The 14,880-nt window shown below is 38.2% G+C and overlaps 1 non-coding gene across 1 annotated transcript; it reads right to left on the reverse strand.

Moving 5' to 3' along the window:
- Nucleotides 1-14,320: 14,320 nt before the first annotated feature.
- LOC130955363 (small nucleolar RNA R71) lies at nucleotides 14,321-14,428 on the reverse strand. The gene has a single exon (XR_009076735.1). It is a non-coding gene; the product is annotated as a small nucleolar RNA R71 (small nucleolar RNA).
- Nucleotides 14,429-14,880: the final 452 nt, after the last annotated feature.

Genomic DNA, 14,880 nt, shown 5'->3' on the forward strand with positions numbered 1-14,880 from the left:
AAATTATTCCTAATCTAAGAAATAAAATAAACCTTTAGTTGTTCAAACTCAATAATCCCCGGCATCGACGCCAAAAACTTGGTGCACGAAATGCAATCTAACTCTTTGGCAATTCGCACAACTAACCAGCAAGTGCACTGGGTCGTCCAAGTAATACCTTACGTGAGTAAGGGTCGATCCCACGGAGATTGTTTTTGTTGAAACGAACTATATTTATTTTATTAATCTTAGTCAGGATATTAATTAAAATTATCAGTTGGAATTATTAGATTGGAAAAATAAAAGAGAATAAAAGCGTTACTTGTTGTGCAGTAATGAGAAATATGTTGGAGTTTGGAGATGCTTTGTCCTTTGAATTTCTACTTTTCCTTGAAATCCTCTTCCCACACGCAAGGTCCCTTCCATGGTAAGCTCTATGTAGGGTGTCACCGTTGTCAATGGCTACCTCCCATCCTCTCAGTGAAAACGTTCCTATGCTCTGTCACAGCACGGCTAATCATCTGTCGGTTCTCAATCAGGTTGGAATAGAATCCATTGATTCTTTTGCGTCTGTCACTAACGCCCAGCCTTCAGGAGTTTGAAGCTCGTCACAGTCATTCAATCCCAGAATCCTACTTGGAATACCACGGACAAGGTTTAGACTTTTCGGACTCTCATGAATGCCGCCATCAATCCGGCTTATACCACGAAGATTCTGATTAAGGAATCTAAGAGATACTCATTCAATCTGACGTAGAACAGAGGTGGTTGTCAGGCACACGTTCATGGATTGAGGAAGGTGATGAGTGTCACGGATCATCACCTTCTCCATAATTAAGTGCGAATGAACATCTTAGATAAGAACAAGCGTGTTTGAATGGAAAACAAAGTAATTGTATTAATTCATCGAGACGCTGCAGAGCTCTTCACCCCCAACAATGGAGTTTAGAGACTCATGCCGTCAAAAAGTATGTAATTCAGATCTGAAAATATCATGAGGTACAAAATAATTCTCTAAAAGTTGTTTAAATAATAAACTAGTAACCTAGGTTTATAGAATATGAGTAAACTAAGATAATTGGTGCAGAAATCCACTTCTGGGGCCCACTTGGTGTGTGCAGGGGCTGAGACTAAAGCTATCCACGAGTAGAGGCTTTTCTTGGAGTTGAACTCCAAGTTATGACGTGTTTTGGGCGTTCAACTCCGGATCATGACGTGTTTCTGGCGTTTAACTCCAGACAGCAGCATGTACTTGGCGTTCAACGCCAAGTTACGTCGTCTATCTTCGCGCAAAGTATGAACTATTATATATTGCTGGAAAGCCCTGGATGTCTACTTTCCAACGCCGTTGAGAGCGCGTCAATTGGACACTTGTAGCTCCAGAAAATCCATTTCGAGTGCAGGGAGGTCAGGATCCAACAGCATCAGCAGTCCTTTTTCAGCCTAAGTCAGATTTTTGCTCAGCTTCCTCAATTTCAGCCAGAAAATACCTGAAATCACAGAAAAATACACACACTCATAGTAAAGTCCAGAAATATGATTTTTGCCTAAAAACTAATAATATTTAACTAAAAATTAATTAAAACATGCTAAAATCTACATGAAATTACCCCAAAAAGCGTATAAAATATCCGCTCATCACTCTGCTGTACCTCAAGTTTCAAACAATTACTATCACTTTCTATTCAATTTTCTTTTATTCTTATTCCAAGATATACGTTGCACAACACCTTGATGAATGTGATGATCCGTGACACTCATCATCATTCTCACCTATGAACGCGCGTGATTGACAACCACTTCCGTTCTATTCTAGGCTGGGCGCATATCTCTTAGATTCCCCAACAGAATCTTCGTGGTATAAGCTAGATAGATGGCGGCATTCATGGGGATCCAGAAATTCTAACCTTGTCTGTGGTATTCCGAGTAGGATCCCGGGGATCCGGAAAGTCTAACCTTGTCTGTGGTATTCCGAGTAGGATTCTGGTATTGAATGACTGTGACGAGCTTCAAACTCCTGAAGGCTGTGCGTTAGTGACAGACGCAAAAGAATCAATGGATTCTACTCCAACCTGATTGAGAACCGACAGATGATTAGCCGTGCTGTGACAAAGCATTTGGACCATTTTCACTGAGAGGATGGGATGTAGTTATCAACAAGGGTGATGCCTCCAGACGATTAGCCGTGCAGTGACAGCGCATAGGACCATTTTTCTGAGAGGATTAAAAGTAGCCATTGATGATGGTGATGCCCTACATACAGCTTGCCATGGAAAGGAATAAGAAGGATTGGATGAAAGCAATAAGAAAGTAGAGATTCGAAAGGATTCTAGCATCTCTACACGCCTATCTGAAATTCCCACTATTGATTTACATAAGTATTTCTATCCCTTTTATTTTCTATTCATTATTAATTATTCGAAAACCCATAAACCAATTTAATCTGCCTAACTGAGATTTACAAGGTGACTATAGCTTGCTTCATACCAACAATCTCTGTGGGATCGACCCTTACTCACGTAAGGTATTACTTGGATGACCCAGTACACTTGCTGGTTAAGTTGAACGGAGTTGTGTCCACACATAGTTGAAAAAGCAATGAATTTTACAAAATACAATAACAAAGGAATCACAATTTCGTCCACCAAAAGACAAGGTCGTGGTTTCAATTTTCAAAGTAGAGGCAGAGGAAGTTTCAGAGGTAGAGGTCGTGGCAATTACAACCAAGGAAGTTACAACAATTTTACACCACCTAATCAAGGAAGAGGTGGAACGAATTTCAGTCCTGTCAACCGAGGAAGAGGTCGATGTAATTTTTATCAGGAAAGAACTAATTTCAACTATTTTCATTGTGGAAAGTATGGACACAAAGTAGCAGATTGCAAATTCAAAGTGATGAATAATAATCAAGCATATGTTGCAGAAAATCAGCATCAAAATACTGATGACAATCCGGGTACTCAGACTTTATTTTTTACAAGTAATTCATGTGCTGAAGATGAAAATATATGGTACTTGGATAATGCTTGCAGTAATCATATGTCTGGTAGAAAGGAGTTATTTTCTTCATTAGATGATTCAGTTAAACTATTATTGAAGTTTGGTAATAGTACAAAGATCCTTATCAAAGGAAAAAGGGCACATACGACCTACCAATTAGATTGAAAGATGGTTCTCTGAGTTATATTTATGATGTTTTCTATGCTCCTGAACTTGATTTCAATTTACTGAGTATGGGGCAATTATCTGAGAAGGGATATAAGATGATAACTTATCGTAGATATTGCACTGTATTTGACAACAATGGAAGGTTCATTGATAAAGCAAAGATGACTTCAAACAGAATGTTTCTATTAAAAATTCAACATGTTAATCCTTCTTGCATGAGTTCTGTGATACTTGATGATAATTGGTTGTGGCATATGCGGTTCGGCCACTTTCATTTTCCTGGCCTAAACTACTTGTCAAGAAAAGGACTTGTTTCTGGTCTACCACGGATTCATATTTCCAATTGTGTTTGTGAGATTTGTCAACTGGGAAAGAAGCACAGAGATCCATTCCCTACAGGAAAGTCTTGGAGAGCTAGAAGATTACTTGAAATTGTGCATTTAGATCTCTGTTCTGTAGAAGTTCCAGTAATGGTGGTAGCAGGTACTTTATCACTTTTATTGATGATTTTAGTAGATATACATGGGTATACTTTCCGAAGCAAAAATCAGAAGCATGTGATGTCTTTAAGACATTCAAGACATTTGTCGAAAAACAAAGTGGCTGTAAAATCAAAATTCTCAGAACAGACAGAAAAACAGAATATCTTGCATGTTCAGAATACTTTAAGCAATACGAAATTTAACACCAACTAACAACTAGATACACTCCTCAACAAAATGGAGTTGGTGAAAGAAAGAATAGAACCATCATGGATATGGTCAGATGCATGCTCAAGTCAAAACGAATGCCTAAAGAGTTTTGGGCAGAAGCAGTCGCAACAACAGTTCATATTTTAAATAGGTGCCCAACAAAGAGTGTTCGTGATGAAACTCCAGAGGAAGCTTGGAGTGGAAAGCGGCATTCCATTCATTATTTCAGAGTCTTTGGGTGTATCGCTTATGCCCATGTACCAGATCAATTAAGGAAGAAGTTAGATGACAAAGGCGAGAAGTGTATCTTTATTGGCTATAGCACAGAATCAAAAGCATACAAGTTGTACAATCCAAAAACAAAGAAAGTAATCATCAGCAGAGACGTGACGTTTGACGAGAAAGCCATGTGGGACTGGAACACAAAGACAGAAAAGCATTCGATTGTAATTTCAAATACATTGATGATGAAGAAGAAAGACAACCCGACGCAACCGAACAACCATAATCATCTAGAAGACCTCAAAGAGAGAGGAGACTACCTACTAGATTAGCAAATTATGAAGTTGGCAATGACAACGATCTGTCCGATGAAGAAATCATAAATTTTTCTCTATTTTTAGATTGTGAGCCGTTGAACTTTGAAGAAGCCTTTAAAGACAACAATTGGAAGAAAGCAATGGATGAGGAAATTCATGCCATTGAGAAGAATGACACATGGGAGCTGACAGATTTACCAGCAGATAAGAAGCCGATTGGAGTAAAGTGAGTTTACAAGAATAAGTACAAACCCAATGGCGAAGTTGATCGTTTCAAAGCAAGATTAGTTGCAAAAGGATACAAACAAAAACCAGTGATCGAGTATTGTCCAACTGAAGAACAAGTTACTGATATATTTACAAAGTCATTGAAGATCGAGTTATTTTACAAATTGAAGAAGATGCTTAATTCTGCAAGTTTGATTTAAGGGAGGCAATGTTGATTAAAATTTTAAATCAACTTGCATGGACTAGAATCTTCATGAAACATGGTTAAAGAATTGAAGAAGAAAAGTTTGAGTTGAAAACAATAATCATCTATTTACTAGAAGATGTTGGAAGCTTGAAGATTTTTGAAGAACATTCAAGAGAGTAGTACATCTACAACATTCTACAACATTGAAGAAATTCAAAATCAAATTGAATTGAAATTGGAAGTCAAGCAAATTAGAAGATTATGGAAACTACATGAATACAAGTTGAAAGAAGATTCATGAAGCCAACTCATAAAATAATAGTCATTACAAAATTGAGTTGTAATTCATAAATTATTATTTTAGTAGGAATCATTGCCTATATAAAGGCACATATGTCTTATGTATTGTATGTTCCATGAAATGAAAAAAAAGATATGATTATGTGAAGTCCTTCTTTGTTCTATTATTTCATATGAGTGTTGGTGAAGTTGAGAGATGAAAAATATGATAACGTCATTTATATGAGTGAGTGATCCTAGGGCCAATTGAAGTGTGGCTATTATACTTACATTTTATTATTAGGATTAAATTTTGGAATTATGTGAATTGTGTATTCGATAATTATATTGTTCCTAGTTGGTCTTGTTGTAGACACATACATGTTTAAGGGATTCACATGATGTAATATAGAAGAGAATTGGTCACCTATGGAATTAAGGAATCAATAGCTATAACCAGTTTCTTCAATGTATCAATCATAAACGAAATTAGAAATTAAATAATTATCATATACAATTAAACCAGCCTCAAATAATTAGCATTCTTTTGAGATAGTTCAAAATATTTAGTAATTTTTTTTGTTATTTTTATGAGAAGCTTGTTCTATCTTTCATATCTCTATTTTCTTTTGAGCAACCCTCGCACGAAAAACTCAGTTATTTTTCTCATGGGAACACTCTTTTATTATTGAAATGATTTGGTTAACTTTCTGACATAACACTCATCAAGAGTTTTAAGGTTTTATTTTTGTCTCGTTTCCCCACACATCAAAAACATGAAATTAAGTATTTGGGTTCATCGAGTAATCAGTTTATTCGTTATTTATTAAACGTCAAAACTAGATTTTTTATTTAAATAAAATAAATATTTTATTTATAAAAATACATAAACGCTTGAGTATTTACAAAATTGCATAACAGGACACATCTCGAAAGTTGAGGGGGGTTTTCACATATAAACGTATCTCGGCGTCTCAGATCCCGTTCTGTGACAGGGTGACGCCAAGTCATATCTAGGAAGTACACGGGATATGTAATGGGGCAGAGATCAGGTGCTGAGCATCCCAGGTATGCTCGAAAACGATGTGAGGTCTCAGCTCCCGAGATGTATATAGTTTTCTTCTTCTGGCCTCAGCATCTGGGATTTGTCTGGCCTCTATTGTGGGTCACAGCACCCGAGATGTGTGTAATATTGTTCAGGTGTTTGTGCACCCAAGATATGTTGGAGAAAGACTCTATTTATAGAGCCCATTCCAGTATCACCCATTATACAATTCATAAACCAATCTTTTGTTTCCCTTATCTCTGTTTTGTTCTGATGGAGAATAATCAATTCTTCTTTGTTGTGGTTTATCCCAATAGGATAGTTAAACACGGTGATGAGGGGGTAATTTTTGAGTTTAATAAGACTGTCATGCTGTGCACTAACTAGGTTAATACCCTAGATGTGCTCAAGATGGTCATGCTGAGCAATATGGGGGGAGGGGAATAGGTATGAAGGAGGTCGGGCGCATTGCATACAGATTTTTGCACACCCTTCCGAATAGTGAATTTACCAACCGGTTATTTTGGATTGATGGGAATCAATATTTGAGGGTAATGTTTAACGTACATGCACACGACTAATGCCGCAACATTTGATGGAGTTGTATGCTGTGGTCTGTGATGTGGTTGTGGGTGGTGGTGTGGGTTTGAGTCCTGAAGTTGTGCCGCTCAAGGCCACATCGATTCGTTACGCCCAGCCTCATGATAGCGCAGACAATTATGACAGTGAAGGTGATTCCACTTATGTTGCTTAGTCCAGGTCCTCTAGCGAAACAGCTTCCGAGGATGTGTATGTACCGAAGTCTCCCATAGGCGGTGTTGGTAGGTTTCTGGTGCCCCCCCTTTGGCCATTTCTCGACTACTGAATGTTCCTAGCCATTATCGGACATTGAACTTGGACGCAATGCATTCTGATGATCTTATGAATGCGCGTGACGGGGGGATTATTACAATATGGATGGTGGTGTGGAATTCCGGGTTAGCCACGGGTTCAGAAACAATGAATCAGTTCCAATTGTGCTGAAAAACTAAAGTATTAGACGGGATATGGAGTACAGAGTGGTTGAGTCTAATAGGCTTAAATACCACTATCGTTGCAAGTAATTTACCAACGTTGTCTATGGAGTCTTCATGTGACACTACGATAGAAACTTGAATTACTGGTATATGTTCCGATTTACTTAATATGCATTAGAGTATGTTACGTTAATTTTTGTGTGTTGCCAAAAATTGACACCCGTGAGAAATTTGTAAGGAGGTGCAGAGGGTCGGTGGAGCACATACTTGTCTGGCACTGACAATGTCTCAAGACCATGCTCAGTTGGATAGTGGTTTGATTTGCAACGTCGTGTTACCTATGATAAATACTGACCCGTCGATGTCTATCCCGGTCTTTCAAAATGTTGTGCACTAGAGGTACTGGTGCACGAAATTGTGATCATCAATGGCGCCATCAACATGGTACGCTCAATTGCAATCTCAACTCTTTATCACAACTTCGCACAACTAACCAGCAAGTGCACTGGGTCGTCCAAGTAATAAACCTTACGCGAGTAAGGGTCGATCCCACGGAGATTGTTGGTATGAAGCAAGCTATGGTCATCTTGTAAATCTCAGTCAGGCGGATTCAAATGGTTATGGAGGATTGATAATTAAAAGATGAATAAAACATAAAATAAAGATAGAGATACTTATGTAATTCATTGGTGAGAATTTCATATAAGCGTATGGAGATGCTTTCATATAAGCGTATGGAGATGCTTTGTCCCTTCCGTCTCTCTGCTTTCCTACTGTCTTCATCCAATCCTTCTTACTCCTTTCCATGGCAAGCTGTATGTTGGACATCACCGTTGTCAATGGCTACAGTCCCGTCCTCTCAGTGAAAATGTTTAATGCGCTCTGTCACAGCACGGCTATTCATCTGTCGGTTCTCGATCATGTTGGAATAGAATCCAGTGATTCTTTTGCGTCTGTCACTAACGCCACACAATTGCGAGTTTGAAACTCGTCAAAGTCATTCAATCCCTGAATCCTACTCAAAATACCACAGACAAGGTTTAGACCTTCCGGATTCTCAAGAATGGCCGCCAATGGATTCTAGCTTATACCACGAAGATTCTGATTCAGGAATCCAAGAGATATACATTCAAGCCTTGTTTGCATGTAGAACGGAGGTGGTTGTCAGGCACGCGTTCATAAGTGAGAATGATGATGAGCGTCACATAATCATCACATTCATCATGTTCTTGGGTGTGAATGAATATCTTAGAACAAGAATAAGCTGAATTGAATGGAAAATAGTAGTGATTGCATTGATACTCGAGGTACAGCAGAGCTCCACACCTTAATCTATGGTGTGTAGAAACTCCACCGTTGAAAATACATAAGTGATAATGGTGATCATTGGCTTCGGCCGCAGAGAGGAAACCAAAAGAACCAAGATGAAAATACAATAGCAAAATGTCTTATTTATAGAGAACTAGTAGCTTAGGGTTTACAGAAATGAGTAAATGACATAAAAATCTACTTCCGGGCCCACTTGGTGTGTGCTTGGGTTGATCATTAAAGCTTCCATATGTAGAGACTTTTTTGGAGTTAAACGCCAGCTTTTGTGCCAGTTTGGGCGTTTAACTCCCACTTCTGTGCCAGTTCCGGCGTTAAACGCCGGGAATTCTGAAGCTGACTTGGAACGCCTGTTTGGGCCATCAAATCTCGGGCAAAGTATAAACTATTATATATTTCTGGAAAGCCCAGGATGTCTACTTTCCAACACAATTGAGAGCGCATCAATTGGGCTTTTGTAGCTCCAGAAAATCCACTTCAAGTGCAGGGAGGTCAGAATCCAACAGCATCTGCAGCCCTTTTCATCCTCTGAATCAGATTTTTGCTCAGGTCCCTCAATTTCAGCCAGAAAATACCTGAAATCACAGAAAAATACACAAACTCATAGTAAAGTCTAGAAAAGTGAATTTTAAATAAAAACTAATAAAAATATAATAAAAACTAACTAAAACATACTAAAAACATACTAAAAACAATGCCAAAAAGCGTATAAATTATCCGCTCATCACAACACCAAACTTAAATTGTTGCTTGTCCCCAATCAACTGAAAATCAAATAGGATAAAAAGAAGAGAATATACTATAAACTCCAAACTATCAATGAAACTTAGCTCCAATTAGATGAGCGGGTGTAACTTTTTGCCTCTGAACAATTTTGGCATCTCACTTTATCCTTTGAGGTTCAGAATGATTGGCATCTATAGGAACTCAGAATTCAGATAGTGTTATTGATTCTCCTAGTATAGTATGTTGATTCTTGAACACAGCTACTTTATGAGTCTTGGTCGTGGCCCAAAGCACTCTGTTTTCCAGTATTACCACCGGATACATCCATGCCCTAGACACATAACTGGGTGAACCTTTTCAGATTGTGACTCAGCTTTGCTAGAGTCCCCAATTAGAGGTGTCCAGGGTTCTTAAGCACACTCTCTTTGGATCACGACTTTAACCCCTCAGTCTCAAGTTTTCACTTGACACCTTCACGCCACAAGCACATGGTTAGGGACAGCTTGGTTTAGCCGTTTAGGCCAGGATGTTATTCCTGTAGGCCCTCCTATCCACTGATGCTCAAAGCCTTGGATCCTTTTTATTATCCTTGCCTTTTGGTTTAAAGGGCTATTGGCTTTTTCTGCTTGCTCTTCTCTTTTTTTTTTTGAATTCACTGCTTTTTCTTGCTTCAAGAATCATTTTTATGATTTTTCAAATCCTCAGTAACATGTTTCCTTTTTCATCATTCCTTCAAGAGCCAAAAATTTTAACATTCATGAACAATAAATTCAAAAGACATATGCACTGTTCAAGCATACATTCAGAAATCAAAAAGTATTGTCGCCACATCAAAATAATTGAACTAGTTTTAAGGATGAATTTGAAATCATGTACTTCTTGTTCTTTTGTAATAAAAACATTTTTCATTTAAGAAAGGTGATGGATTCATAGGACATTCATAACTTTAAGGTATAGACACTAAGACACTAATGATCATGTAATAAGACACAAACATAGATAAACATAAGCATAAAAATTCAAAAAACAGAAAAATAAAGAACAAGGAGATTAAAGAACGGGTCCACCTTAGTGATGGCGGCTTGTTCTTCCTCTTGAAGATCTTATGGAGTGCTTGAGCTCCTCAATGTCTCTTCCTTGCCTTTGTTGCTCCTCTCTCATGACTCTTTGGTCTTCTCTAATTTCATGGAGGAGGATGGAATGTTCTTGGTGCTCCACCCTTAGTTGTTGATGAGCGGATAATTTGTATACTTTTTGGCATTGTTTTTAGTATGTTTTTGATATCTTTTAGTTAGATTTTAGTACATTTTTATTAGTTTTTATTTAAAATTCACTTTTCTGGACTTTACTATGAGTTTGTGTGTTTTTCTGTGATTTCAGGTATTTTCTGGCTGAAATTGAGGGACCTGAGCAAAAATCTGATTCAGAGACCAAAAAGGACTGCAGATGCTGTTGGATTCTGACCTCCCTGCACTCGAAGTGGATTTTCTGGAGCTACAGAAGCCCAATTGGCGCGCTCTCAACGGCGTTGGAAAGTAGACATCCAGGGCTTTCCAGCAATATATAATAGTCCATACTTTGTCCAAGATTTGATGGCCCAAACCCGCGAAGCAATCCGGCCTCAGGAATTCCAGCGTTAAACGCCGGAACAGGAATAAAAGTTGGAGTTAAACGCCCAAACTGGCATGGGAGCTGGCGTTTAACTCCAGAAAAGGTCTCTACACGAATTTCCTTGATTGCTCAGCCCAAGCACACACCAAGTGGGCCCGGAAGTGGATTTTTATGTCATTTACTCATTTCTGTACACCTTAGGTTACTAGTTTACTATTAATAGGACCTTTTACTATTGTATTAGTAGACTTTGGTAGCTATCTTCACTTTTATGCTATCTTAGATCTTTGGGAGGCTGGCCATTCGGCCATGCCTGGACCTTATGCTTATGTATTTTCAACGGTGGAGTTTCTACACACCATAGATTAAGGGTGTGAAGCTCTGCTGTACCTCGAGTATTAATGCAATTACTATTGTTCTTCCATTCAATTCCGCTTGTTCTTTTACCAAGATATCACTTGTTCTTCAACATGATGATGGTGATGATTGACGCCCATCACCACTCTCACCTATGAACAAGGTGACTGACAACCATTCTTGTTCTACAAGCATTCGAGGCTTAGTGAATATCTCTTGGATTCTTCGGAGTCTTCGTGGTATAGGCAGGACCTGATGGCAGCATTCAAGAGAATCCGGAAGGTCTAACCTTGTCTGTGGTGTTCTGAGTAGGATTCAATGACTGAATGACTGTGACGTGCTTCAAACCCTGAGGGCGGGGGCGTTAGTGATAACGCAAAAGAATCACTGGATTCTATTCCGCGCCTGATTGAGAACCGACAGATGAATTCCGCTATGCCGTGACAGGACATATGCAATCGCTTTCACTGAGAGGATGGGAGGTAGCTGCTGACAACAGTGAGACCCTACACGAGCTTGCCATGGAAAGGAGTAAGAAGGATTGGATGAAGGCTGTAGGAAAGCAGAGAGACGGAAGGGAAGGCATCTTCATACACTTGTCTGAAGCTCTTACACCAATGATATACATAAGTATCACTATCTTTATCTTTTATGTTATTTTCGTTCATCATCATCATATACATTTGAGTTTGCCTGACTAAGATTTACAAGATGACCATAGCTTGCTTCAATACTAACAATCTCCGTGGGATCGACCCTTACTCACGTAAGGTTTATTACTTGGACGACCCAGTGCACTTGCTGGTTAGTTGTGCGAAGTTGTGTAATGCCATGGTATTGAGCGCACCAAGTTTTTGGAGCCATTACCAGGGATTATGAGAGTTGTGAAAAAGTATAGTTCACAATTTCGCCGACCAAGTTTTTGGCGCCGTTGCCGGGGATTGTTCATGTTTTGAGCAAGCTTTTGGTAACATCAGAGCCAAGATCCGGCAACAACATCAAATTTTTGGTGTTATTGCCCGGGATTGTTTAGGCTGGACAACTGACGGTTCATCTTGTTGCTTAGATTAGGTATTTTTTTTTCGAAATTCTTGAAGGTGAATTCTAGAGTTTCATGATGATTTGTTGAAATCTGGCTGGCTGAGAAGCCATGTCTAATCTGATTGGACCGAGGTTTCAACTTATCACCACAAGAGCTTGTTGATTTCGTATCAATCTTGCTGTTGGAGCAGTGATTTGCTAAGGCTTGGCTGACCTTGGTCATGTCTAGTGTTTTGGACCGAAGCTTTCTTTGAAAGCTTGGCTGGCTGTGAAGCCATGTCTAATTCCTGGACCGGAGTCTTAGACTAGCATTGCACTGATTCCTAGAATTCTCATTAAGAATTTGATGTTTTCACTTAAATTTTCGAAAATCACAAAAAAAATTACAAAACCATAAAAATCCCAAAAATATTTCTTGTTTGAGTCTAGAGTCTCATCTTAAGTTTAGTGTCAAATGCATGTTTTTGTTATATTTTTCGAATCCATGCATATATTTTGTGTTCTAATCTTTGAATTCTATTGACTTGAAGTATTTTTTTTGTGTCTCATATGCATTCTCATATTGTTAGTGTCAGTAGTACACAAACTGCTAAGTTTGGTGTCTTGCATGCATTGTTATTTGATTCTTGTTGCATTTTGATTATTAAAAATCCAAAAATATTTTTAATTTGTGTCTTTTCAAGTCAATGATACAAAGAATTGAAGATTTAGAACATACTGCAGAGGAATTATACAGAAAAAGCTGAGCATTCAAAAATGCCCAGTGAAGAAGGCAGACTGGCGTTTAAACGCCAGCCAGGGTACCTGGTTGGGCGTTTAACGCCCAAAGAGGTAGCATTTTGGGCGTTAAACGCCAGAATGTATACCATTCTGGGCGTTTAACGCCAGGATGGTGCAGGGGGAAGATTTTGTTTTCAAAATCAAATTTTTTTTAGTTTTTTCAAAATCAAATCTTTTTCAAATCAAATCTTTTCAATCAAATGTTTTCAAAATCAATTTCTTTCCTTTTTAAAAGATACTTACTAACAATTAATGATTTGATTGAACATCTCAAATTTGTTACCTTTTCTGTTGAGAAAGGTTTTTAATGTTTGAATCATATCTTTTCTTGTTAGGCAAGTCATCAATTTTTAAAATCATATCTTTTCAAATTGTTTTTAAAATCATATCTTTTCAAATAGTTTTCAAATCATATCTTCTCAATCACATTTTTTTTCATATCTTCTTAACCACATCTTTTTCAAAATAACTTTCAATCAAATCTTCTTAATTTCTAATTTCAAAATCTTTTTCAAAAATCACTTGGTTTCTTTTCCACTTTGATTTTCGAAAATCAATTGATGTTTTTCAAAAATGTTTTCAAAGTATTTTAATTAATTTTCGAAAATAAACTTCCCTCCTTCCCACATCCTTCTATTTATGGAGTACCACTCCTTCTCAATGCACAATTCGAACCTTATCTAACTAAAGTTCGAATTTATCTTCTCCTTCTTCTTTCTATTTCTCTTTTCCTCTGACACTTAAAGGAATCTCTATACTGTGACATAGAGGATTCCACATTTTCTTGTTCCCTTCTCTTTCATATGAGCAGGAGCAAGGACAAAGGCATTCTTGTTGAAGCTGATCCTGAACCTGAAAGGACTTTGAAGAGAAAGCTAAGAGAAGCCAAAGCACAACTCTCTTTAGAGCACCTGACCGAATTCTTCAAGGAAGATGAACAAATGGCAGCCGAAAACAACAACAATGCCAACAATGCAAGGAAGGTGCTGGGTGACTTTACTGCACCTACTCCTGATTTTTATGGGAGAAGCATCTCTATCCCTGCCATTGGAGCAAACAACTTTGAGCTTAAGCCTCAATTAGTTTCTCTAATGCAACAGAATTGCAAGTTCCATGGACTTCCAATGGAAGATCTTCATCAGTTTTTAGCTGAATTCTTGCAAATCTGTGACACAGTCAAGACTAATGGGGTTGACCCTGAAGTCTATAGACTGATGCTATTCCCTTTTGCTGTAAGAGACAGAGCTAGAATATGGTTGGACTCTCAACCTAAAGAAAGCCTGGACTCATGGGAAAAGCTAGTCAATGCCTTCTTGGCAAAATTCTTTCCACCACAAAGATGGAGTAAGCTTAGAGTGGAAGTCCAAACCTTTAGACAAAAGGATGGAGAATCCCTCTATGAAGCTTGGGAAAGATACAAACAATTAATCAGAAAATGTCCTTCTGACATGCTTTCTGAATGGAGCATCATAGGTATTTTCTATGATGGTCTCTCTGAACTATCTAAGATGTCCTTGGATAGCTCTGCAGGAGGATCTCTTCATCTGAAGAAGACGCCTACTGAAGCTCAAGAACTGATTGAAATGGTTGCAAATAACCAATTCATGTACACTTCTGAAAGAAATCCTGTGAACAATGGGACTAGTCAGAAGAAAGGAGTTCTTGATATTGACACTCTGAATGCCATTCTGGCTCAGAATAAAATATTGACTCAACAAGTCAATTTGATTTCTCAAAGTCTGTCTGGAATGCAAAATGCACCAAACAGTACTAAGGAAGCTTCATCTGAGGAAGAAGCTTATGATCCTGAGAACCCTTCCATGGAAGAGGTAAATTACCTAGGAGAACCCTATGGTAACACCTATAAGTCTTCATGGAGAAATCACCCAAATCTTTCATGGAAGAA

Source organism: Arachis stenosperma, chromosome 1 (assembly GCF_014773155.1).
Source record: "Arachis stenosperma cultivar V10309 chromosome 1, arast.V10309.gnm1.PFL2, whole genome shotgun sequence".
In the NCBI taxonomy this organism is placed as follows: Eukaryota; Viridiplantae; Streptophyta; class Magnoliopsida; order Fabales; family Fabaceae; genus Arachis; species Arachis stenosperma.